This window comes from Mastigoproctus giganteus, chromosome 7, assembly GCF_048544385.1.
Source record: "Mastigoproctus giganteus isolate SK-2022 chromosome 7, ASM4854438v1, whole genome shotgun sequence".
Classification (NCBI taxonomy): Eukaryota; Metazoa; Arthropoda; class Arachnida; order Uropygi; family Thelyphonidae; genus Mastigoproctus; species Mastigoproctus giganteus.
In genome coordinates this window covers 70,128,906-70,156,021 of record NC_143581.1, presented here as the reverse complement: position 1 = coordinate 70,156,021, position 27,116 = coordinate 70,128,906, and positions in this window count along the sequence as shown.

Genomic DNA, 27,116 nt, shown 5'->3' with positions numbered 1-27,116 from the left:
TTTTATGTACATTTTCAAGATTTATACATTAATCTATATACAATAATATATATACATTCTCATATGAGAACATGTGTGTGTGTGTGTTCTAGATTAAAAGCCCATCGCCATCTTGTCCTCTGTGATGGTACAGAAACTGTATTTTGTGTCAGGACACTTAGTCACCAGGCAGCAGTCAACAGATGGGCAGCTACTGCCCATGCCTGGCACGAGGAGCAGGCCTGGGTTTACTATGACCTATGATATACGAATAAGCACTAAATCCTGCGCCCACTGGAAGTAGTGCAATACCAGTGAGTGCCAGCAATCCAGCTGGCATCACTGCATTGTGAGTTGCAGAAATGTTCGAAATGCATTTGTTAGATGGGATATATAATTTAAAATGAAATCCAATAAAAAGACTCCACCTGATATACCTAATTGCCATAAATATCTTCTCAAAGGGTAAAATGCACAATTAATGGAAATATGAGAAATCATGAAAATGTATGTTTGGTTCATGATTTGGTTCAATCATGAACCAAACATACATTTTATTGCATTTACGTGTACAAAATGAAATGACAAGTTAACGTACCGATGAGCGAAAACATTATGAACAGCGAGCCGTTATGCAAATCGAAGCAACTGCAGGTGAACTACGGCACGTGCGCTGCTCAGGACACGGTAAAAAAAACATCTGATACTGAGCTCCGTGAATTAGTGTTACTCTTGTCCTTCAGATGGGAAAGGAAGCGGACTTAAGTGAGTTTGACAAAGATCAAATTTTACTGGCCAGACGACTCGGTCAGAGAACATCCAAACTATTATTTTTAGGCCACCAGAATAATTAAATTTATCTACCGCGCTGAGTGTCTTACGTCTGTTAATTATGCGTGTTCTATGGTCGATTTGTATGTTTTGTTTTGCATGTTTCCCCCCAGTTTCTGGGGGGGGGAAACCTTGTTATCTACGCCTGAGACCAACTAAGTCAGCCACGGAGTGAAAAAGGTAGAGCATATCCGAAACGGCACTGCTGGTGGGATGCTTACGGTCAGTAGTGGTTAGTACCTACCGAAAATAGTCCGAGGAGGGAAAACCCATGAACCGCCGGCAAGTTGTTGGACGACTTCGACTCATCGAGGTGAGCGAAGACTCTCCCGAATGGTACATGGCAACAGAAGGGCGACTGTGGCGCAACTCGCCGGTAATTGGAATGTTTGTGACGGGAGTATGTGTCACAACACACAGTACATCGAACCTTGCTGAAAATTCTCCTCCGAGTGCATGCTAACCACGGTTCACCGGCGATGTTATTCTGGGATACCCTGAGTCCAGTCATCCATGTACCGGGCACTCTGACATCTACCACCTTCCTAAACATCATTGCTGACCAGGTACACCCTTTAATGGCAACGATTCTCAGTTCTGGCGGTGCTGACTTTCAGCAGGATAAGGCGCTATGCCACACCGTCCGGATTGTTCGAGAATGGTTCGGGGAACATGAGGAAGACTTGCACGTATTACCCTCGCCTCAAAATTCCCCAGGAATCAATTCCATCGAGGATTCGTGGTTTGTGTTGGAACAATAACTCTGATCTGCGGCGTTTCAACCACCGACCTTACAGGAGTTAAAGGATCTGCTGATTACGTGTTGGTACCAGATACCACAAGACATATTTCGAAATCTTGTAGCGTCCATGCCTCGCCTCGTATGAGCTGTTTTGGCTGCACGTGGACGAAAAACATAATGTATTATGACTTTAAATAGCTTGTGTTCTCTGTTCGATTTGCACGCTTTGCTGGACGAAAAAAAACCCAATTTCTGGGGAAAACTTTTCTAACTACCTGAGACCGACTAACTCAGTCATGGAGTGAAAAATGCTCATAAAAGTTCCTTGCGTCATCGACGGGATTCGAATCCCATGCCATTTTCCTCCTGGTGTGTGATGGACGGTGATGCTACTACTGTGATACCCCTGCAGACGGTAGTAGTTTCCCACAATGCGCAGGACATGCTGCACAATATGAGTTAGCACGATCTTGCAACCATGCACAAGCCGCGAATCACACCAACTAATACAAAACACCAGCTAGTCTGGCGTAAGGCCCTCCGTTCTTAAAGTGTAGGCCAATGGAAAGCTGGTCTTTTGGAATGTTCATGAGTATGGAGGATAAAAAGTATTTTCCAGACTGTATTTACCAACTGTGAAATTTGGGGAGGAACCGCGATGTTCTGGGGAAATTTTTCATGGTTTCATCTGGAACAGTTGTTTGTTTTGGACTATGAGTGCTGTGGTGTATTTAAACGTCCTGGATAATAACGCATTAACGTTGTGGCAGCACATCGGAGATGGCCCATTCCTATATCAGCAATATAACAGTTCGTATCATAGTGCTCGCGTTGCGAGGGGGACGTTTTCAATTGTTGTTGTTAGGTTTAGGCGCTTTAGAGACTTGGACCTGATTGAACCAAATACTATATATGCGCCAGAGCACTGACTTGAATTGGGGGAAGAAATTCTGAATGCAGTCTTTTGTTTCATGCACTGTGTGTATGTATGTGCGCAGGAGGGAGGGGGGGGGATTTTAAATGGAAGCAGCATTTTGCTATGCCAATTTGAGCGCTTGAAGAAAAAGGTCATTGTCCCAGAAGGAATTAAGTCAGGGGACTCAAATCTTAAAGTGCTCAGTTCCACACCTTAATATTAGAGCCTATTCTCATTCATCGGGGTGCACGGCTGGGTCAGCATGAACACAATGCATTGATCCCATAAGAGATAATTATTCGTGGAAAATAAAAACTTGGAATATGTTACGCAGTAAAGATAGTTGGATTAGACCAGGGTATGTCTGCTAGAAGAAAAAGTTGGTCATGCAGAATGATTATATCTTTCATGGTCATGAAAGGTGATAATGATGTTTCAATGAGACTTTTCATAGAAGTATCGGGTGATACTTTTAAGAAACACTGGGATAGCAAATCAGAATATCTTATCATAGGGGATTTTAACTTTTCAGTTGTTGATTGAAACCCTTTGGTTTCCAGCTCACTCAATAGCAGACCATTTATCGCAATTCTGGATGGTTGTTTTCTATACCAACGTGTTACACAGGCAATATGAGAAATCAGTATTTTGATCTCCTTTATCAGCAGCGATTATTCCTGTATTAAGAATCCTTAAGCTAGAGTACCTTTAGGTGCTAGAATAGTGTATTGGTCCGGAATTTGTTCAAATAAATCACTGCTCTAAAGGAAAAGGAAAAATTCAATGAGATTTGTTTTCACAAAGATGATCGCAACAGGCTCAGACATATTTTAAACTTTTTTCAGTGGAGGCAACTAATGTTGCTGAAAAATACAAATTCCAAGTGGTAAATTCAAAGAGATAATCATAGAATGCCCTATGTGTTTTATACCAACTAGAAATATTATTGATCCTACATCAACATCAGTGTCAGTTGCATCTAACATCAAAACTGATGTTTGATGAAATGATAAACTTATTGGACCAGAATAAAATGCATGGGACGAATATAAATTTTCGGGGTGGAGAGACATAGAATCCTTGATTAAGTATAAACTAGCCTGTAATCAAGTTACTTTGTGGTTAGGCAAGCTAAGGCAGATGGAAAGTCTTTGGTTAAGAATGCAAAGAAATGTAGCAAAAAATTCTTTAGATACAGTATATTCAGACCAGAAGGATAGACACGAATCACATTACTCCGATGGATGAGAATGCTAATGATAGTGCTAATAAAACTAACTAATGATAGTTTTGTACATATATCTGATTAATTAAATAAGTATGCGTCATACACATGAAAAAGTGTTTATAGAAATCTATCTAATAGGTACAGTATTTGCAGTTAGATGAGTTCATAGTAAAGGAAAGGAGGGCAGAGGAGAAATTCCCACAGCTAAAAGCGAACTTGGGGCTCATGGACTCTATGAAATTATATTATAAGAAACCTTTAGTCATAATGATGAGAACATCTTTACGTTCAGGAGAAATCCCCACGGATTTGAAATGTTTAAATGCATCTTCTGTTCATAAAAGACCATCGCGAGTAGCATAGTCGATATAATCACTCTCCTTCATACATCAGGAAGCAGAGGCCTGGGTTCGAATTCCATCTGTAACGAGAGAATTTTTTTTTTTTTCTTTTTTCACATCATGAGAGTTTGTTGGTTTTGGGAGAAGTTTGCATGATTCCCTTCCCCCGGAATTTTTGAAGAAACGAGATCATAACTTTCGAGACTTCTTCCAGTTGAATCAAGACCAATACTAACAGCTTCTCTACTCCTACATTGGCTGTGCATTCTTGTGGGTACTGATATCTTGTGATGTTCCAATTTGTGCGCGGTAGCGCACAGTGGTATCGTCATTCTCCCCACACAGGGTGGAAAAGGCCGGAATTCGAATTTCGTCGATGACGCGAGGAAATTTGATCGGCTCTTTTCACTCCGTGGCTGAGTTAATCGGTCCCGGGCGTAGATAGCAAGGTTTTTTTTCAGAGAAACTTGGGTTTTTTTCTTCCAGCAAAACAGGCAAATTGACCAGAGATCCCACTCAATTTACAGACAAAATACATATATGGGTATACATTATGTAATCAATTACGGGTAACCCTAATATAATAATAATTTGTGATGTTCCAAGATAACCCAAGGGGCTCACATTTAGTGAGTATGGGCTTGGCACACCCAGGGTCCTGAGCTGGATATCATCATTCTTCTGATTCCCCTCTCTCTCGTGTAGCATGTGCCGTGTGGCAATCATAGCTCTTTCACAGTCTGTAAGATCTTATGCATTCTCCATTTTCGGTGAACTGATTTAGGCACTCGTGCCACTCAGCTTCGTAGCGTTTTCCTGCACACATCACAAACCACTTGACCTGTTTGAGTTACAATTGTTTCATGTAGTCAGTCTTGCATGAGCCTAATAAAGTGGCGAATTAGTGTACTTTACACATAACAGAATGAAAAACAAAGAGGAGTTAGATTAGGTTCCAAGTAAGAATTTAGAGACAAATATATAAAGTATTATATATCTGTCGCTCTTTTGGAGAGGTCTGTATTTGATTTTCTTCGATGACGAGCAATTTTTAAAGTTCCCTTCATTCGAAGCTGTAGCTAATCTCAGGGCGAAGGGTGTAGGATTTTTCCTCGGGAGCTATTGGGAGTTTTTCAGCCCATGCAACATTCAAATCGACTCATAAACACAAGACAGACATAATACACTTACAGTTATGAACACACGCTTGGGGGCTGTTAATACCAATTTATATAATACTTTGGAGATACGTCCCTTGAAAATCTATATTCTAAAGTAATTTTAAACACACCGTATGGAAATTAAACAAAAAAAGCTATAGTAAAATGATTAATTCATTTGACCATCTTTTTTTAATCTGGCACCGATCCATTTTAAAGTTTTTGGACAAAAGCACATTGTTGTGCAAAAGCTTTAAAGGGATCTACTTATTCTAAGTTATCATCACTAATAGAACAAGTAAAAAATGGGGACTTAATATAAAACTACTTACAATGAGTACATTTTTCAAATACAGATATATACAGTTATACCTGTATATATCTGTATATCTGTATATATCTAAGTTATATTAACTTATCAGTTGATAAAGGGACACGCGTTCCGAAAGCTACTGGTTTTGTACTTTTACTTTTATTTGTACTTTATTTGTTAATAAATAACTGGGTATAACTGTATATATCTGTATTTGAACTATGGACCCCAGTACTACAGGCCCATTCGTCACTATGAGTACATTTTTATTGTGTAGATATTCCTGAACTAATTCTGTAACTAATCTACAATATCCATATGTGACTATCAGCCACTTCATTTATATTGAGATGTAATAAATGAGATGGCTGGCAGTGAAATCTGAATTACTAAATAGTTTTAGAAATTCTAAAAAGTCAGCAAAACATTAAAAAAAAAAACTGATAACAACCTTCAAATTTGGAAAGTTGTGTGCTTATGCCGTTTAACAAAGATTATAAACAGAAATTATTGTAAATCATAAATTTTAATAAATATGACTATAACATTTACTGAAGACCAGCTCCCAATAAATTTCGTATAGTGAGAAATAGAGTTAAACTAGAACATTCTATATTTTGTACTGAAATTGGTAATAGTGGCTTTAAGATTATTACTATATTTAACACCACGTGAAATTAATAATATAGTTTATTAAGCTATTCGCCTAAACTGCTATACATTAAGGTGATGTTTCAGGTATCTTACCGATACCCATCATCAGACCATGCTGTTGGGGGTACAAAAAATAGAAAGGGTTACAAATTTTAATATATTAAAAAATAAAATTACCAATATTACAATTACAATTGCCATTATTACAAATATCAGTATTTTTACTATTTTTATTACAATTACCATTCATAGTAAAGGAAATTTTGCTAATAAACAATTCTAAGTTTGAATTATTGTTACATTAGAAACCAGATATTACAGTAAATTAAGTAAATCTTAGGTAAATGTAAAGAGATTAAATTTATTACCTGCTGACAGACTCCTCTTTCTAATGCTACCAGAAACCTGAGAAACCTTACCTTACATACAAATTAACTGCTGGCAGGCAAGAGGTGCTGCCACCAGTTAATTTATAGGTAAGGGATCAAATCTAATAGCCAATAGCCAATAGAATTGTGCAGATTTTCTATCTTGGATTCGAAGTTATTGTGAAGTGGAGGTGACCTTTGCTCTCATATTCTAGACATCAGGGTTGATGTGCATACTGATTCTGGTGCTCATTCCTCCGGACATCTGGCCTTTCTCTTTTTCTCGTTTTTCATTTCTTCTTATATTTTCTTATCAAAAAGATGGAAATATTGCTGGTTGAATTCGACTCCCTGTTTCCATTGATTGCTGAGGTCCAGAACATATTTATGTAAAAGGCTTCTTTGAATTTCCTTCTGTTGTATTGCCTATCTGTAGAAACTATTCTAGTGTTGTTGAGTGGTATTCAATATAGTAATAATCTTAATGGAAACAACAACGTAACATTCTTCCATAACTGTAATAATGGCTTTATTCTGAAATTAAAAAAAAAACTTTTCTTGTTATGAGAATGAAAATAGATCTCTTATACAGCATATTATATTAGATGGCGCTTATCGAGCATCTTATTAGCAAACGTCACATTACGATATTTTAGTTTATTGGTGCTTTGTTTTATAAAGACATACTGAAAATCGAATTTTTAAAAGGGATTTATAGAATTTCAGGTACATTTTGTATGATATTATGTTTATATAACGTAATTAATTCTGTCTATTTAGGTTTCATATGTGAAATAATATGCCAAAAAGAATTAAAATTGAATTGTATAATGTTTAGGCTTAGCTTCTGTATATTAGAATGTCTTATGCTCTGTAGTTTTTTTTTTCGTTATGACATGAAATCAAGTTTACTGAAAGTACACTTTATTAGCTTGCATTTACATGTATTTATGGTTCCTTTAAGGTTTTTTTCCCTTTTTTATATCAGTAGGTTTACTTGCTTAAAAATAAATTTCAACAGTTTTATAATGTACTTTATAAAATAATTAATACATTTTATAAAAAAAAATAACTTTAAATTTTGTTTTATAATGAGCAGAAGTATAGTAGCTGGTGATGCGCAGAAAATATAAAACCTTACAGCCTGAAACATTTGTTTCCGGGCTGTAAGGTTTCGCTGTAATAGATCGCTTGTTAGATTCTTTGAAAAGTTTCATAATTAAGTTCTTGTTTATACTCCAATTCGACCACTTGGTCAGATGAGTTTACAGTTAATTATTTTGACAATGAATACGTTTCTGAAAGAATTTTTAGAATTTCAGGTATGAATTTTGTATGGTACTGTATTATGTATCTGTGACCGCAATTAATGCTGATTTATTTAGGTTTCGTATGTGAAATTATTGAAATGATGTGCCAAACAGATTTAAAATTTAATTGTATAATGTTTAAATTTAACTTTTATATATTAAGAATGTCTTAAAACGTGCGGTAGATTTTTTATTATTATTATTATTTTTTTATTTATGACATGAGATCAAGTTTACTGAAAGTACCTTTATTGTTTGCATTTATTTATGGTTCTTTGATTTTTTCTTTTTTATATCTGCAGAAGGTTTACTTGCTTAAAAATAAATTTAAACTATTTTATAATGTATTTTATAAAATAATTAAGTAGACTTTATAAAAAAAAACGATAATTTTAAACTGTTTTATAATGAGCAGAAGTATAGAACCTGGAAAAGTAAAACCTTGCAGCCTGGAAGCATTTGTTTCCAGGCTGTAAGGTTTTATCTGTGACAGGTCGCTTTGTTGGATGCTTTGAAAAGTTTCATAATTATATTATTGTTTATACTCCAGTACGACCACTAGGTCATAGGAGTTTACAAATAATTATTTTGACAATGAATACAGTTATTAACCGCATTCAGCAATCACATGAGTTTGAACCACCGTCCACTCAATGCGCTTGTGATTCTGCACTAGAGGCGGTGTGGGCGTAAGGCTTACCGGAGAAAACTCGATGTACCGGAGGCCGGTGTGATTTTGACGATAAACACTAGTATGAGCCGCTACAACTTTTTCCCGGTAAGAATTTTTGACCCAGTCTGCCTCTGTAATCTGCATTCCTAAAGGATTTATTGGTAAAAATTTATACATTGCTTTTAAACATACATTTAATTAAGTACAGGTTGCAAAGTCAGTTCGCAAATTTCGACAAATCTAATGTGCCCTTCAGACATTTGGACATTTTCTTGTTTGGGCGAAATTATAATCTCTGAAAATACGGATAGTATGGAATAAACAAAAAAAAAAAAAAAAAAAAAAAATTAATGTTAGGGTTATCGGAGAGAACAAACTCATCCATCCATATGTATTGTGCCAGAAAATTGCCCAAAGATGAGATGCCCAAAGACGTTGGCGATGTACCGAACTGTCATCCGTTGATTAATCATCGATCATACATACTGGCAACAACTTGGAGTAACGGACGTTACATGTCTTTCACAATGTGATTCATCTTCTAGACGTTCCTTTCCTGGTTTAACTTCTGTTGCCCAGTTCTTAACCATGGCATGGGAAGGGGAATTCTCCCCAAGTTGTAACCATATTCTGGTAAAAGCCTTTGGCTTTAGTTCCCTCCCCCCACACCAAATATTGGATGACTGCACGGTGACTGATTTTGTCCATCTTTTCTCATTCACACAACTTTGTTGACTTCAGGACTTGTAATTAAAAAAAAAAAAAAAGGAAAAAAAAAGACGTTATTGAAACTGCATAAGACCCAGTGGGTAGACGACTGGTCAGTCGCCAAGGTGTATAAGTATAAGTATATGTGCTTTGAGTGACGGTTCAAGTCTCTGCTTGCTGAATATGGTGCTGTTTCTTGTATTCTCTCTATTCTGTGAACTCCTCTAACCGTGTGTACAAACACAAAATTATTTTTTTTCATTTATTTGAAGGGATATACATTAAATACAGAAATTATTATCAATATACAACTACCCTTTCATACTCAGGCCACGAATTTTTCACTCTTCTCCCCCGCCTCGCAGTATCCTACTTTAACAAAAATGACCAGAACGTTATGCTGACATGTGGGGTGCATCATGGTGTTAAAATTGATGCTTCAACAGGACGGGAGGAGGGGGGAAGCCACATATCGTCAAATTTTACAATTACTGTACACGAAAGTGGGTGCTACTTATATTAGCGGGAATAGTACACGCAGGTGCATTGTGTTTCTTTATTTCCTGATGAATTTAGCATAATCAATTTGCAGGTGAAATTTCTGAGTAACTATACACAAGCAGATGTTAATAGGTGCAAAATGCTATTCATTAAAAATAATAATAATAAATACTGTATTGCTATTATATTTGTATTTTAGTCAGGCAGAATATGTGAATGACTTCGCGTTACTATTTCATCTTTTTAATGTTCGGCACATGCACAGGCAGAATTCATAGAAATTTATTATTATTATTATTTTTTTTTTTTCATTGGAATACGTTAATTTTAAAGTGTTTTCCTTAAATATTGGCGTAATTTGTTGAGAGTTATGCCGAAGTTTCGTGCAGTTAATAGTACTGTATTGCTACAGTAGTACAGTCTGTCCTCGTATAGCACGATAGTTGTGTTCCTAGAAACCCTCGTGCAATGCAAAATCGTGCAATATAAACAACAGGCCCTATGGGAAAAGTGGGGTTATGTGCCGACCACCCAAGATTGAACACACATTTGGAACCAAAACATTACCAAACACAATAAATAATCGGGTAATTTTAATCGTTATAAAATACTTACGTATTTTATACCGATTAAAATACGTAATAAAAATAATATATTTTTTATTATAATATAATAAATAATAAAAAATATTTTTTTATTATTTATTATATTATAATAAAGTATTTTTTAATACTAAAAAGTATTTTTTACGAATAAAATACGTATTTTATTCGTAAAAAATTTATTATATTAAATAAAATAGTCGTAATAAAATTATAATACGTAAGTCGTAATAAAATGCTTACGTATTTTATTACGATTATTACGTAATAAAATATTGCTAATGCTTTTGCTTCTATCGTAAGCAAACTTGTTTTTTGTTTGATTTTCTATCCAAACGGATAGAAAATCGAAAAACAGATAGAAATGACAGCCGTTCCATCTCTTCCAATTCTTGTGTCTTAATCTAATGGATTTTAATTATACTTTGAGTTGTTCCCGCTATGAAAGTTGTTTTTATTTTCTCTGCATTCTTTGTAATTCTCGGCGTTGCCTCATTTAGGTCTGTAGCACGTGCAATACCACATGGTCTTTCATTTCGCTCAAAGCGTTTCACAATTTCATATTTTTTCTCTATCGACAGAGGCGGACTGGCCATAAGCCTTATCCGGGAAATCCCGGTGGGCCGGAGGCCGGTGTGATTTTGGCCATAAACCGTAGTATGAGGCCACTATAAATTTTCCCGGGTAAGAATTTTTGACCCAGTCCGCCTCTGTTTATCGATATTGTTTTCTTTTTCTCTCTGAATCTGCAGTGTCTTCGCCAGGACGCTTCCTTTTCACACCTTTTAAGTATTTTACTCATTTTTAAAGCACAATTACAAAACGAGGAGGCACGCTTAATACACATAAACAAAGCTGGGCGCGTGTAGCAACTGAATAAACAACACCGTAAAGGCCGAGATACACTATTAACACCTCACATTTTACTAAAGCACATTTCTAGGGGTTACTACCATAAAACAATAAAAACAATTTCCAATTGCGTTTCTGCTAGTGGAATCTGTTATAAACTGGTCGTAAACTCGATCTAATTGCAATTGCAAATTATCGATAGCTGGAATTGTGTGGGTTTTTACGTTATTATGGTGAAATGTGTTTCCCCTTCACTGATATAAAACACATAAATACATTTTCAGAATCTTCTTCATTCCTATCGTGTTGCGTTCGGTTGGGGTGATTCCGCGTTCGACTGCCATTTCTTGTAAACACAAAGGCGAATCGTGCATAAGCGAATTCGGTTCGTGTTATATAAGATAACGTTCCCCTATTTATAAATCGTGTATGATCGAATTCGTGTAATGTAAACACGTGTTATACGAGGACCGACTGTATCTTTTCTTTACAGACCCCTGTTTATAGTGCTAGTACTACCTAGCCTTGACTTTGCAGCTATTATTTAGTCTCCTCGTTCGGTACATGTTATAATTTTCCATGACAAAATCTAACGGGAAGCTATTAAACAAATGCTTAAACCAGATGGCGAGATTCCCTTTTATGAAGATCGCTACATGAGTACATAAATAGATATGATTTAGCTCCCCCTCTCTCTCTCTCTCTCTCCCTCCCTCCCCGAGAAGAATCATCGCTGGATTTCGCTTTCTCCACAGAATCATTAATAATAAGGTCATCTCTTCCGATCCCCTTTCCCTTATAAATTTGCGTATCCCTTCGAAATCAACTAGACAAAACAACTTATTTTATTTGTCGTACCGTGCTGACCATGGTCGTTTCCCCTTTTTCAAATTATTAAGTTTAATCAACATTTCATTTTAAAATCAGACCCTTACATAGATTGTAATTCTCTTATTCACTCGTATTTATCTCCACATATGTTTAATTTTTTTAAAATTTTATTTCTCTTATTGAGTTTAAGTTGTATCGCTTTAATTGTTTGTGTTATTTGTACTCACACTATTTATTATTATTATTATTATTATTATTATTATTATTATTATTATTATTATTATCAGTTTATTTCTCCGTTGAGGAGACACCTCTGGGACAGCCATTGGCTAGAAGAATGTGGGTTACATTCAAATGTGTGAAGCAGACCCCATGAGCAAAAGGTTACACAATCCATGGGACGATCACCCTCAAAGGTTGCATACAACATTTTGACATACATGTGAAATTATGTATGTCATATTTTGACATCTTAGGTTGACATTTAGAATAATGAGAGGTATATAGTTAAAAATGATGTCATATTTGAATGCAGTTTTGAGTCGAATGGATGTGCATTACAGTTGCACTACTGCCTAGACGATACGAGTCGGCAAAGACCTTGAACCTATAGGCGTTGTCTTTACAGAGCTTAACCGGTTCAATTCTTAGTTGATGAAAGAGGTCAATAGTGTTTTCTGGAAAAAAAAAGCAACCTGAGCTGTCTAGGTTTTATAGTCTGCACGGGTAGCACAGTGGTATCGTCACCGTCCTCCCCCACACCAGGTGGAAAAGGCCTGGGTTCGAATCCCGTCGATGACGCGAGGAACTTTAATGGGCTTTTTTCACTCCGTGGCTAAGTTAGTTGGTCTCAGGCGTAGGTAGCAAGGTTTTTCTCCCCAGTAACTGGGTTTTTTTCGTCCAGCAAAACAGGCAAATCAACCATAGAACATACGCAATTTACAGACACAAATACGGGTTAATGTATTTAATTACGGGTAATCCTAAAATAATAATAATAATAATGTCCAGGTTTTATAAGTTGCTTTGAAGAAGAGCATTCTGTATTAGCATTCTGGTGGCTTCTCGATGAGAATGAAACAAACCGTCGATGCTGGGAGCATCTAATCTTCCTGTTAGCATTTGGGCTAATGTGAATATGTGTTAATTGTCTGTTTCCTGGGAGGAACACCGAGATTGGAAAATACATCCTATTTTTTAGAGATAGCAAATGGGCGATTCGAGATCCTGTTCAGCCATCTCAAGAGCCAGTATTAAATTCTGAGACGACAAAGCTTTCAGGTTGCTCGGTGGGGCAGAGGACCAAATCTGTGAAGCGTACAGTGGAATGGGAAGTATACATTTCACTGATTTCAGGATATACTTATTAACAAGGTCTGGGTTTCTAATGCCAATTAACTCTTGTTTGTCATCCCAGAGCACCTCATATGTGTTTGCTTTGATGTACTCAAAGTGGTCAGAGAACGTTAGTCCCTCGTCCCATTTTAGGCCAAGGTTGATGTAGGATTTACCCTTACATACTACAGTCCACTTACCAGCATAGAGTTGTCCCTACCCTTTTTCTTTGTAATTGACATCTGGGCAGATTTGCTTGTGTGTGCGTGTATATACATACTAGCGTGCAAAACTTAAGGACCAGTCAGGTTTTCACCTGCAGCTTCTCATAGGACTGGCCTGGATATGGGAAAGGCATACCAAAGGAACCTCGTAAGGTACAGAAATGATGAAGGAAACAACACCTACACAACAACGGAAACAAAACGGTGCAGAGGGACTTTATTTAAAAATAGCAACATAGCACTGACTGCCATGATACAGATGCATCACTGCCAAAGATGGAACAAAGGGAAGAGGTGGTTCTCAGTAGGAGGAGATATGGCCACCCCTAATGTTGATGCAGGCTTTGCACCGCCTGTCCGTACTTAAAACAGTGTTGTTGATAAGGTCTTGCGGTAACATCGTCCATTCCTCTGTCAGCCCATTTCAGCTGGTGAACATTTTCTGGTGGGTGTGAACGTGCCGCTAGGCGTCTCCCCAGAGCGTCCCATATGCGTTCGATGGGATTTAGGTCGACGGGGAAGAAACGGGCAGGCCAATTCATACTAACAATGTCCTCACTTTCCAAAAGCATATCAACAGCTGCAGTGCGATGGGGTATGACGTTATCATCCATAAACACGAACTCGGGGCCAATGGCACGTCGGAACAGACCCACATGGGGAAGGATTACCTCAGTACAGTAGCGTGCACCGGTTACAGTACCGCCTTCCAGTATCTGGAGTTGTGTACGTCCATCCAAGATAACTGCTCCCCAGACGAGAACACCTCGACCGCCATATTAATACCTTTCAGTGATGTTTGCGGGGTGAAACCGTGTGCCAACTCCTCGCCAGATTAGCTGATGTCTAGAATCGCTGCTGAGACTGAATCTACTCTCATCAGTAAAGAGTACCTTAAGTAAAGATTTTGTGTTTGTAACCTTTAGAAATAGTGGTGGTCCTTAACTTTTGCACAGCAGTATGTATTAGTTTAATGTTTCTGTTTTATTACCAACATTTTACCGTTTTTGAATTTTTTTGATTAAAACTAATGGGTATTTTTAGTGACTATAAAAAATACATTTGCAAAATTTTCAATAATTATTATTAAAAAAACAAGAAATTAATGTAAAAATCATTGCAGTGCACCATTAAAAGGTCAATCGTTAGTACAATTTACGGCAAAGCACCATTCAAACAAGTTAATGTACGCAGTACAATACATTTCAGGTTCGTTAGCAAATAGCAATAATTCATGATTAAAAAGAAGAAAAAAAACGAGGGAAAAGTAACGACTTTTATTTATGAAAAGAAAGCAGTTTGTTTCTGCGCATCCGCCATATTCTCATTCATTCAGAGAGAGAGAGAGAGAGAGAGAGAGAGAGAGAGAGAGAGAGAGAGAGCTGTAATCGTACTGCCTCTTTGCGAAGGTGAACTGTCAGTCCATCTTATATCACTGATGGTCTTCAGCCTATTGGCTCCACCCTCGTGGTTAGCACAGTTGGTAGGATCGCCGTCCTCCCCACATCCCGTGGAAAAGACCTGAGTTCGAATCCCGTAGATGACTCGAGGAATTTTTATGAGTATTTTTCACAACGTGGCTGAGTTAGTCGGTCTCATGCGAGGGGTGCTTTGTTTTCTTCTCCCGGAACCTCGGGTTTTTTGTCCAGTAAACAGAAAATCGACCACAGAACACATGCAATTTACAGACAATATACACGGAGCAACATGGCCTTAGTTGCCGATGCGCCTACTGACCCATTATCTCGTGACAGGCTTTTTTTTTTTTTTTTTTTTTTTTCTTGATTGTTGCGTGAATTTTTACTCCTCGAATCTTAGGTTTTTTATACAGCATATGATGTAAACAGTGTTGTCGAAAAAATCTAAATTACCTGCACAGACCGATCAAAACTAAAATCACGGTGCCTGCTACCTTGAAATACGATTGACAGTCTACAGCAGCTGACTCCTGGGACTGCTCCGGAGTCGGATGACTTACAACGCCAAGGACATCCTCTTTGGTATGGGATCCACGTGACCAGTGTTTATCACGACTTGGCCAACTTTATCCTTCACGTATTTATACTTTCTGTCAGTTTCCCTATCCACCATAAGACATCCTAACCCTTCTCTAGGGTTTCCAAGCTCGTTTTCGCCTGGGAATGTCTCTGCTAATATCCTCTCTGCATCTTTCCCTTTACATCTTAACTCTTCCCCTGTCATACCTACCCCTTATCTTCTTTTCTTAAGGTGTAACCTCCCTGTTGTTCAAGCATGAATGCGGGTGGCTCAGCCAGTGGGTCATTGCTGCAGTAAAGGCCCGACGTCACGTGGCAGGGAACAGTATCAGGAAGCTAGCCAGTCACGCAACATTAACATGTCAACACGATACAAACAATATCCACATATCATTTATTGACGGGTTTTGCAGAGCTATGCTACAACATAGTACTAAATGCGGATTTGTGGGAACCCACTAGAACTGTTTCGACAAAAACACGATACACAATATTCACGAGGGAAGAAGTGGAAACTAGGCACCATTGATACTATTTAGAACTAGTTTTTATCGTTGTAGTTTGGGCGTCTTATTCCTCTCCCCCCCCCCCGTCTTTTTTAGGACCAGGCCTTTGTGATGGATGTAATTTCAGCAGGGTCCAAGTAATTTCATGATAAATTCCCTGAGTCATTGGCAGTGCTCAGTCCTGATTGAAAATCCGACTTGTATAAGTTTGCTATCATTTTTACTGGTATTACTTTTTGTTGTATCATAGAAAGGCTATTTTGAATGTGATTCCCATTTTCTGCTATAATAATATTAGTAGGTGTCAGAAAGAGGTGAATAATCTACCATTATTACTGAAATAGTTGTAAGGTTTTAGGCAGAGTCTAAAACCATATTGCGCCGTGAAACTACCATACCGACAAGTCAGTCATCTCGAAGTGACTCGAAGAGTGGGGAACAGGGTCGTCTTTTTCATTAGGCACTGTGCGTATAGGGCCTACTAAAACATAGGGATCCGATATATAATTCAAATAGAATTCAATGATTTTATTCCGGCAATAACATTCTACAAACCAATTTTTCAATATAGATTGCTAAGATAAATTCTTCGGATTTTTCTGTTAGCAAAATCATTAACATTATCAAAGATTCGTATTTGAGAATAAGTTGGTGCTAGAATAAGTGTTGTGTAAATGACTTCAATATCAAATTTATAGAAATGCTTTCGAATTGCTTTATTAGCAAAAAAATGAAATTTAATACTGGGTCAGCATTTTAATATGTTTAATGTAATATAGTGAGACCTCGGAATGAAGAGTACTTAGGGCCTACGAATGCCAAAAGACGGCTTTTCTCCTCCTACATACTTGCATTTTGTGATTTATGGTTAGTTTATAAGGTTATTATTATTATTATTATTATTATTATTATTTTATTTATTTATTTATTATTTTTTTGCATAGATAATGTCTGCATATATTAGAGTTATAGGAGAAAATTAGAAATTACGTTTAAATCAGTCCTCTTTGTATCTGCTCATTGATATCTGTTGTAAAAAAAACAAACAAACAAATTTTCTCTTAAGATATGGCCCCTATTTTAGGAAGGATGTCGATTTGCTTGAGTGTGTACAGAGAAGGGCAACAACCCCGGGGGCTCACATCTAGTGAGTATGGGCTTGGCAAACCCAGGGTCCTGAGCTGGATATCATCATTCTTCTCTTTCTTGGTGATTCCTTTCTACTTCTCTCTCTCTCTCTCAGGGGGTAACTTGGGAATTTTTTTTTTTTTTTTTTTTTTTTTGGCTGGTGCAGCATAAGCCTCAGGCTTCCTTGTACCATATGGCCATTAATAATAATAATAATAATAATAATAATAATAATAATAATAATAATAATAATAATAAGAAGAAGAAGAAGAAGAATAATAAGATTGGTGAGGGGAATGAAGGGATCCTCTTACCAAGAGAGGCTTAAGTTCTGCAAATTGCAGTGGCTGGAGACTAGGCACCTGCGCGGTGATCTGATTGAGGTGTATAAGGCCTTGAATGGGTTGAGCACGCTGAATTCTGATGGGATCCTTCCACTTGTTCAGATTACGAACCTAAGGGGGCATAAATTCAAATTAAGAAAAGACAGATGTAGAATAGATGTGCAGAAATTTGCCTTTAACCAGCGGGTGGTTAATTGCTGGAACAAACTTCCATCTGTCGTTGTGGAAGTTGATAGGTTAAATAAATTTAAGGAGGAACTGGACAGACATTTGGAGGGAATGGTGTGATTTTTTTTTTTTTTTTTTGGCTGATGTTGCATAAGCTCATACATTTGCCTTCTTGCATCACATGCCACTACTACTACTACTACTACTACTACTACTATCTGTTTTCATAGTCCATCTGCAGTTTCTCTGTATATCAACTGGAAAAATAACAGATTAAAAATGTAATGCAATTGAAATCTTATCTTGATATTTCTTGATCGTTTTTAGCTACTTTAAAATGAACTGTTAATCAAATTTATATATAAGGTACGCTTTGAAGAAGCTCAACAATTATCCATGTTAAATACGAACAATTTTTTCGTGAGAGTCTCATATACCGAGTCCAGTACTGTATTTATCATTAATATTTATAATTAGCAAAAGATGGCGCCACTAAACATTTGTTTCGTTTCATTTGTGTTATTTTGTTTTTAATACTCTTCTATATGCAAAATGAAACGCATTATTGCTACTATTACTATGTTTGAAAAAGTATAATCATTCAGTTATTATCATACAAAAAATAGACTGCTAAAATTAGGTTATGTTTACCTGCATTTCTTTGAATTTATGATTTGGGTATGCCTATACCGATACCGACAGTAAACTTAATTTCTGAAATATGCAGTAATATAAATCAGATTTATAAAAAATATTTAACTTCTGTAAAAATATAGTATTAATCTTTGATACAAATGAGCCAAAAGCTAAAGAATTACTTATCAAAAAGTAGAAACCTTCTCCAGGTGAATAAAAAAAGGTTTAAAATTTTCATTTTAATGTGTTCATCTTTTGTGGTCATTTTTGATCATCCTGATATAATCACCCCACCTTCCTTGGTGCCTCTTCTCTGTTCACTGTGTCCTGGTGAAAAATCACCCCATTGGGGTGAAAAATCACCCCATGCTTTTCACTGACATTACCCAGATTTGAAAAAAATCCAGGTGAGAGTGCGATTCATTGAGTTTAATTGACATTCTGCATCCCATTTTTTCATAATTGACAATAAACCTATCAACTAGTTCTTTGTAATTTTCAAGCTTACTATTTCCAAAAAAGTCATTCAATACAAAATGAAATGACTGCCAGGTATTTTACTCAACATTAGCCATTTTTCTTCCTTGTGAAGAAAAATGCCATCTTTCACTTTTGAATTACACAACTTTGAAAAGATATAATGTATGTGCTAGAAGGGCACCTTGAGGATCCAGTCCTTTAAAAAATTGAACGACTAGTCCCACCTTGATATATGGTGGTGGAAACAAAACTTTGTTTCCTGAAATCAAGGGACTGCTTACTATGTTGTGTGCACTAGGCTAAAACTGGGTTCTGGCAGACCATCCTCATCTCGTGTAGTGCTAAGTTACTGCCTGCTTTTCCAGAGGCAGAAAAGTAAAAGAACTTAGTGAAATACCTTGCACACCCAGAAGGAACCCCTACGTCTTGCAGTCCTCGCATACAGTGTCTTTACACTGGCCATACTTGATCTTCTCTAACATATGCTTCACATTTCTGTAGTTTTCTTTAATTTGAACAGTGCACAACAAGAATCAATGGGGTATTTATTCCATATGAAGAAATACAGCTTGCAAACTTTTATTTTAAATTTCTGTGAAAAGATGCACTCATTTGGATCATGACTAATACTATGTAAAGACCAATTACATGAAAACAATAGCACAGGGACTCTGCAACAGTGTTAATGTGCATAAATGACTTTACTTTTTCTCTATGTGGAAATCTTGCATTTGGGATTCCACTCTTTTAAATGAGATATCAGGAGCTCTGCATTGAATTTAGTTTGAATCTAGTCCCTCTCTGAGCCATCCAATTCTTGATGATTATTGAAATCTGATGCTTTACTTGAATAGGCTACTAAAGTATAATCTCAGTTAATCCTGTTCATCAAATACTTTATCCAATTCTGAAGACTTCTTTTGAAGGTGAATAAATATCTGATTATTTGTATGTAAATAAATTTACAAGGTATCCAACTGTATATACACTACATGGCAAAGGCTAGAATGGTTTGCAGAGAGCTTAACAATAATATACAGAGCACATAACCACAGCAGATCCATATAATGATGCATGCATAAATGTCATGGTTAAGGAACACATAGATATAAACCTTATATTCAATGATAGGATATTACTGAGCATTAATAAAAAGTGAAATATGTCAAAAAATGAAGAAGTAGCAGTTATTCTAGTGCAAGAGTTTTGTGAAGGATGGACCTGAAAAAAAAAGAATCATGGGATTTAATAATATTGTTCAGTAGGTTTGGTCAATACCATCCAATTCTGCAAATAAGTCTTAAGTTTGGCAAAGGATGATATAGATTTTAGGAGATAAGAATCTTAGTCAGGAAAATCCAGGTTTTGGGCCAGTTGAGTTTTAGATATTGTGTAAACGAAACCAGATTTAAGATTAGCTTATTTCAGATGAGATTAGCTAATCATATGCTGCAGCTTTTACAATGTTGTTGTTGTTATTATTTGGTTTTTAGGAGCATTAGCAACTAAGGCCATATTGCTCCGGGGATGTGCGGTAGTCATCCCCTGACCTTTCCGCATCCTTCATATTTGGTGGCTTACGGGCTCGAACCCCGATCTAATCAGCTTTTACAATGAATTTTTAAACATTAATATACACTCAGTGATCAACTGAATTATGACTATCCCATCCACAATGGACTATGCCACATAGATCGCAGTATAAAATGCCGAATAGCGTCGTACGCTAGAGCAGTGGTAATTTGCATCTGGTCGTGTAAAGTAAAACAGATAAAAGTAGCAGTTATGGGACGTTTGTTTGTTATTTGGTTTTTAGGAGCATTAGCAACTAAGGCCATATTGCTCCGGGATATGCGGTGGCCATTCCCTGACCTTTCCGCATCCTCCGTATTTGGTGGTGACGGGCTCGAACTCCGGTCTAATCAAGAAGCGTGTGCTACGCACTGCTGCTCCTTCCCACCTGGCTACGGAGGCGCCTGTTATGGGACGTAATAAAGATATCATGGAGTTCGAAAAAAAGGGCATGATTGTAGGGGTTCGTGAGTCTGGTGCTTCCGTATAGTGGACCTGGTGTTTTTGTCAAGCGGTTCCTGTAGTTCGCCACAAATTCGCGTTGCGTACTCTGTGATGTATGCACAACATTTCAAGGCCAGTCGGTGTGGGTTATGTGTGTGTGTAGTTCAACTGGCCTTTTAGTTCCTGGGAGGCTCGATCACCATGGAAAGAGCCTTTCAGCATCTATCCACCGGCACGAGGAGCTGGGCCAGGAAGGTAGAAGGGTTTCTTGATAGGCTCCCCCCCTACTTGCAAAGCGAGAGAGGAGAGAGGTCAAGATAGAAGAACAGAGCGGGTTGGATAGGAAAGATAAGAAAAGGGAAGGAAGCAGGAATAGGCAGAGCGGAAGGCTACCCCCAGGCAAGTCGGAACAGGGAAATGTCAAGACACATAGGTGGGAGACCCCTATAGAAGGGATAGGGGTTAGGAAAGAAGAGGAAAATGCGAAAGAAGACCGCCTTGAAGACATTTGCATTGTGAGTTGCAGTGTGCGTAGAGTTGTGACAGATGAAGAACGTCGTTTTAACTAAGCAACTGTCAGAGATAAGTGGAGGCATTAGGAGATCATCAAGATGGCATATTATTGAGAGGTGAAGGGTGGATTTGAACATTTTATGGAGCAGAAGGTAACTTTGTAGATTGGGTATCCACCTGATGAAGCAGCAGGTCTTCCAGAAAGAAGTGCAGTAGCAGAAAGAATTCTGCCCGGGAAGAGTCCCGTGCCAGCAGTAGGCCGAACGGCGAGGTGATCCCACGCCTGTCAGTTGACCAGCGTCAGCAGAACCCCTTCCATGAAGGCTCATCGACGGTGGTTAAAATTCTGTCTCAGGCCAGCAGAAGAGCCCGAAAGCATCTAATCCTACGCCGGTGGAGAGCTGGCGTCAGCAAAGGAACTTCAAGGAGAGGAGGTAAAGGCAAGAATCCCGCCCGAGGAAGTCCCTTGGGTGCACAAGTAGTTTATCTTCTGCAGAGAGAAGTGTCGACATCGGCAAGAATCTCCAGTGAAAGCTTTGTCAGGAGAAATTGAGTACCACCTGGTGAAAGAAGACCGACTAACTCGATCTTCAAGAGCAGCATCGAACACGTTGGAGCCTTGCAGGAGAAGATGAAGACACGGTGGATGGACAGGGCAAAGCTAGAGATGGCTCTCGAGTGGCCACATAGTACAGACTGATTTAGTAATTGCAGTGGTGCACCCTGTGAAGCACAGAATCATTACTGGGGTTGGTATATTCCTGTGGCTGACAAGTTATTTAATTTCTGCTGTGACTGGCAGTGGGGGATCTAGTCGATAGAATGAGATGTGGTAGTCATAGGTGTGCCAGTTGGAGGTTGTGATTGATAGCGAAGACCGCGGTGGCATGGGTCAAGAATGCTTTGTAGGTGTCTACAAAGCATTCTTGACAGGGAAGATGGCACCTGGTGACAGTGTGGCATGCCCAGTGCCTTACCAAAGGGAAGAATGGGGTAGCGGTTGGATGATAAATCACCCACCCACACGAATAAAAAAAAATAACAAAAAAAGCATTGTGTAAGAGAAAAATAAAAGGGGGGGGGGGGTAAAAGGCCGGATGGTAAGAAACAAGAGAAAGAGGCCGATAGGGAAGATGGCCCCTGCTGACAGTGTGACATGCCCAATGCCTGACCAGAGGGAAGAGTGGGTTGGCAGAGGGGGGGGGGTTGAAACCACCCAAAAAAGAAAAAAAAAAGAGAGAGAGAGAGATACTCCGCAAATGCAGGGTAGGTACGTTTAGCACGGCCAGTCAGTAGGAGCCGACAACTTGGTGGAGATCCGGCAGCGTGAGTGCTGCTATGGTGGATGGATCGTGTTTGGGAAGGTCTAGTGTCGTCATTTGGTGAGTCTGTGTCTCATCCAGACTGAAGGCTGGTCCAGTATTCCATGATAGCGAATAGTGGGGAGGTCAAAACCGGGAGTCCAAGATAGGATGGTCAAGTCCAGGGACCGATGTTAGGTCTCTTCTTGATGAGATATGTCACGTCCGGTGGGGAGAAGCTGGTCCAGGAGTCAGCGATGAGGAATTTGTCAAGGTATGTGAGGACACTGTCTTTGATTGCACCGCTAGTATTGTCCCAAACAAGTGGGGAGACAAGTTGACTACTCGAGATGTGAGGGAGCAAGTTGGGTTCTGTACTCCGGATGGTTTGTTAGTCAAGTCTTGTGTAAGTTGGTCCAGGCGTTAGCATCCATGACTCAGCGATGCGCAGCAACAATTGGCAGCCATGGTTGTTTTGACGCACACCAGTGTAGTAGTAGTCGTAGTAATGGCAAATGATGCAAGAAAGAAAGCTTATACTGGGTGAATCAGGAGGAACAGTAAATATTATGGGAGGTTATAGTATCGATTATTCTGAGTAAAAAAGTTCATATAAACATGTGTCCAATTCTCAATGGATACGGAGATACAGCTGTTTTAAACTGGCGCGCACAAAGCTGTTATTAAAGAACGATAAATGACTTATTGTTTTAAGCATTTACTCTCATGCCCTCTGACTAGGTTTGATATAGCAAGCATTAAATTCCTCCTGTAGTCATCATAAATGCGACGATCAAACATGACATGAACCTGCGTCTCAAGCAATGAACATGTACAATAATGTTGGTCTACTAACCTAAAATAAAATAATTTTTGATTTAGTGACCCATGTCCAGTCATTAAAAATGATGTCTCCATATGTGGATAAAACCACTTCTTATCTTTAACTTTATAATTAAATTCCTCACATTGGGAATAAAAGTTCTAGTAACTTCTTCAGAAACACTTGTTTCCCATCGATGTTGCCTTATTTCCAATAACTTTATAATAATAATTTCTTTTTCTTTTTTAAAGTTTTCAACAGAATACACATTTATCCCAAAAAAACTAACCATTTTCTTTTTCCTCAATAAATAACAAATTGCTCTATAATCAATTACTAGATCTAATGGCATACTCCATCCTATAACCTGTAAAGCATTTGTTGACACGGTCTTACATGCTCTAATTGAAGTCAACATCATTACTCTCTGTAAGGATAATAATTTTTGTATAAACGTAACGTTAATACGTCTAAACCATACAGATGCTGTATAGAGACTACTATAGGCAGAAATACCTCCTTATAATATAAACCTAATACCCTTTTCCCAAGGCCCATTCAGTTTTGGTAACTCTAATAACTGCTGATGTAAATTTCTTAATCTTTCTACTAATATAATTAAGGTACGGAAAAAATGTTAACTTATCATCAAGAAAAATGCCTAAGTATCTCACTTATGATTTTAAAGGAATTTGTTTCCCATTAATTTTTAATTTAGGTGGCCTTCAATAATCCAATTTGCCTTTTAGCAATATCATTACTGTCTTGGTATTGGGCGCCTCCGTAGCCAGGTGGGCAGGAGCAGTAGTGCATAGCACACGCTTCTTGATTAGACCGGGGTTCGAGCCCGTACCCACCAAATACGGAGGATGCGGCAGGTGGGAATATGCAGTGGTCAGGGAATGACCACCGCATATTCCCAGCCCGATTAAAGGATGAGGGTTGGCGTCAGGAAGGGCATCCGGCCGTAAAATTGCATGCCAAAACAATAAAAACTCTGACCCCACATAATAATGGGAAAAAGGCGAGGGAAAAAAATAAAAATTACTGTCTTGGTATCTGAAATCATGTTTGTTTAAAGATACCCACTTAATTAAATCTTGTACTACTTCTCCCATCATCTAATATTACCCTAGATTTATACTCAACACATATAACCAAATCATCAGCATATGCAACTCGTTTACAACGTGGAATCTCTATATCCAACCACCGGTTTATCATCATATTCCAGAACACCGGACCAAGCACTGAACCTTGTGGACAGCCCCGATTAATAGTCCTACCATATTTTAAATGTTGTGAGCAAACTTGAATTCTCCTTCCACTTAACTTCTTAGAGTTTTATACAGTAAATGAGGGCAGTTTATTCCCCTTAGTGAGCATAAAATGCTCTCATCCCACACCTTGTCAAAAGCATCTTCAAAGTCTACAAATAATAATAGTGCATATTTACTTTCTGATTGTTTACCCTAATCAACCAAAGAATTGATAGCATCTTCAGTTGAGAGGCCTTTCCTAAATCCATACTGACATGGAAATTCCAGTTTAAATTTAACAAACAAGTACTCTAACCTTAACAGCAACGGTCTCTCAAAAATCGTTCCTAAATTTGCTAATAGTGATATAGGCCTATAGCCTCTTGGATCACTGATTTACTTGGTTTATGTAAAAGTTTTAAAATTGCTATTTTCCAGGACAATGGAAAACACCCTTCCAATAAACACTTATTGTACATAACCACTAAAATCTCAGGGTAACATTCATTCATCTTAATTATACAGTTATTCTATATCAAGTCCATACCTGGAGTTTTATTTACATTTAATTTTGAACATATCATCAGTAATTCACTCTTCGTAAACAATTGTATATCATTATCTCCAACATAACAATAATTTTGTAACCTAATTCTCTTTTTCTCATCAGTAATTCACTCTTCGTAAACAATTGTATATCATTATCTCCAACATAACAATAATTTTGTAACCTAATTCTCTTTTTCTCATCAGTATCATCATCTACAGTATCACAAACAAACAGGTCAACAGTGATTTTCTTAACAGATGACAACCAATCACAAGTTTCTGCATTATCTGTCTTAACTGTATTGATCACATTATTAATATGTAATTTGCCTCTAGACAGTTTATATAAAAGTTCCAAAGGATCTGTATTCCCTGTTGCAAATACAAAATTCTTCCATGAAGCCAATTTATATTCATATATCTCTTTAAGATACTGTCTCATTTTAATTCTGTATAATTCCTTGAAAATTAATGACTCAATAGAATCTCTACTTCTATACTTAAAATTTATTCCTAAGGGGGGAAACCTCCCTTCTTTAAACCATCAAAGCATTGGACCACCATGGGACACACTTTTAATCTCTTTTTCTTTTAGATGCTAAGAGTAAAGCTTTATACAAACTATTTTGTGCATAAAATGCAAATTCAGCAGCAGTCAATCTATTTATCTCACCAAAAATATTGTCATCAAAAGAAATCTTTAGAGAATTCTTCCAATTTATAACTAAATCTTACATGTTCAGTAGCCAAATTACCATCAGTATGGATATCACTAAGCAATACATGAAACAAAAGGGCTCTATGATCACTATTGACTCCACCAAGTGCCACATCCCAGCGACAAATTCTCTCCTACTTAATTGTTGATTTGCTATAGTAATATCTATGTGTTAAAACTACCATGTGTGTTATCAAATGTGGAGGGTTTCCCCTCCACATGAACAACACAAAAATTGTAATTTAAAGTAAATTCCTCCATTTTCATTCCTCTATAATCTACTGTGGAATTATGCCACAACTGAGATTTGGCATTTGAATCAATAGTGATCAACAAGTTTCCACTGCCAACAATTTCCATAACTAAATCTAAATGTTGTAAAGTAACGTCTATATCTTGAGAGGGGGGGACAGTAAACTGAGACTAAATAAAATGATATCTCCAAAATTGATATGTGCACAAAAGTAACATTTTGTGTCAAAATGACTAATTTTTTTTGTATTTATTGACTTTTTGAATGATACAAAACAAATAATTGACAGATTTTTTACAGTTCACAATAAGTGTTCCAAAATCCCACCGCCAACCTCAATGCACTTTGCAACTCTTGTGGTAATATGACGTGTTGTTCTTCTGAGGTCGTCTTGGCGTTCCTTTATGAGGGCAGCAGTAGTATCCAAAATGCGATCGAGCACTTCGTCGCTTGTATTCACCTTCTCTTTGTATACTGCGCTTTTCATCCAGCCCCAAAAACAAAAATCTGACGGAGTGAGGTCTGGAGACCTTGGTGGCCAATGAACGCAGGGCTGTAGTGGAGGGTATATGCGAGTATATGCCATATACCCTCTGAATTTTTTTAGTTGAATAGCGTATACCTTCTGGTTTTTGAAAGACTTGTACTGTATATACAGGGTGTCTCAAAAATATTGGTACAAACGTTTAGGGGAGGTAGGTAACATCTAAAGGAATGTGAATCGCATAGGAACCCATAACCGGAAACGTCATAACCTCTGCTACTACTACTTTCCCATAACCGGAAACGTCACGGGAAAGTAGTAGCAGAGGCACAAGAAGCAGAAATGACACAAGACAGTAATTAGTGGCAAACAT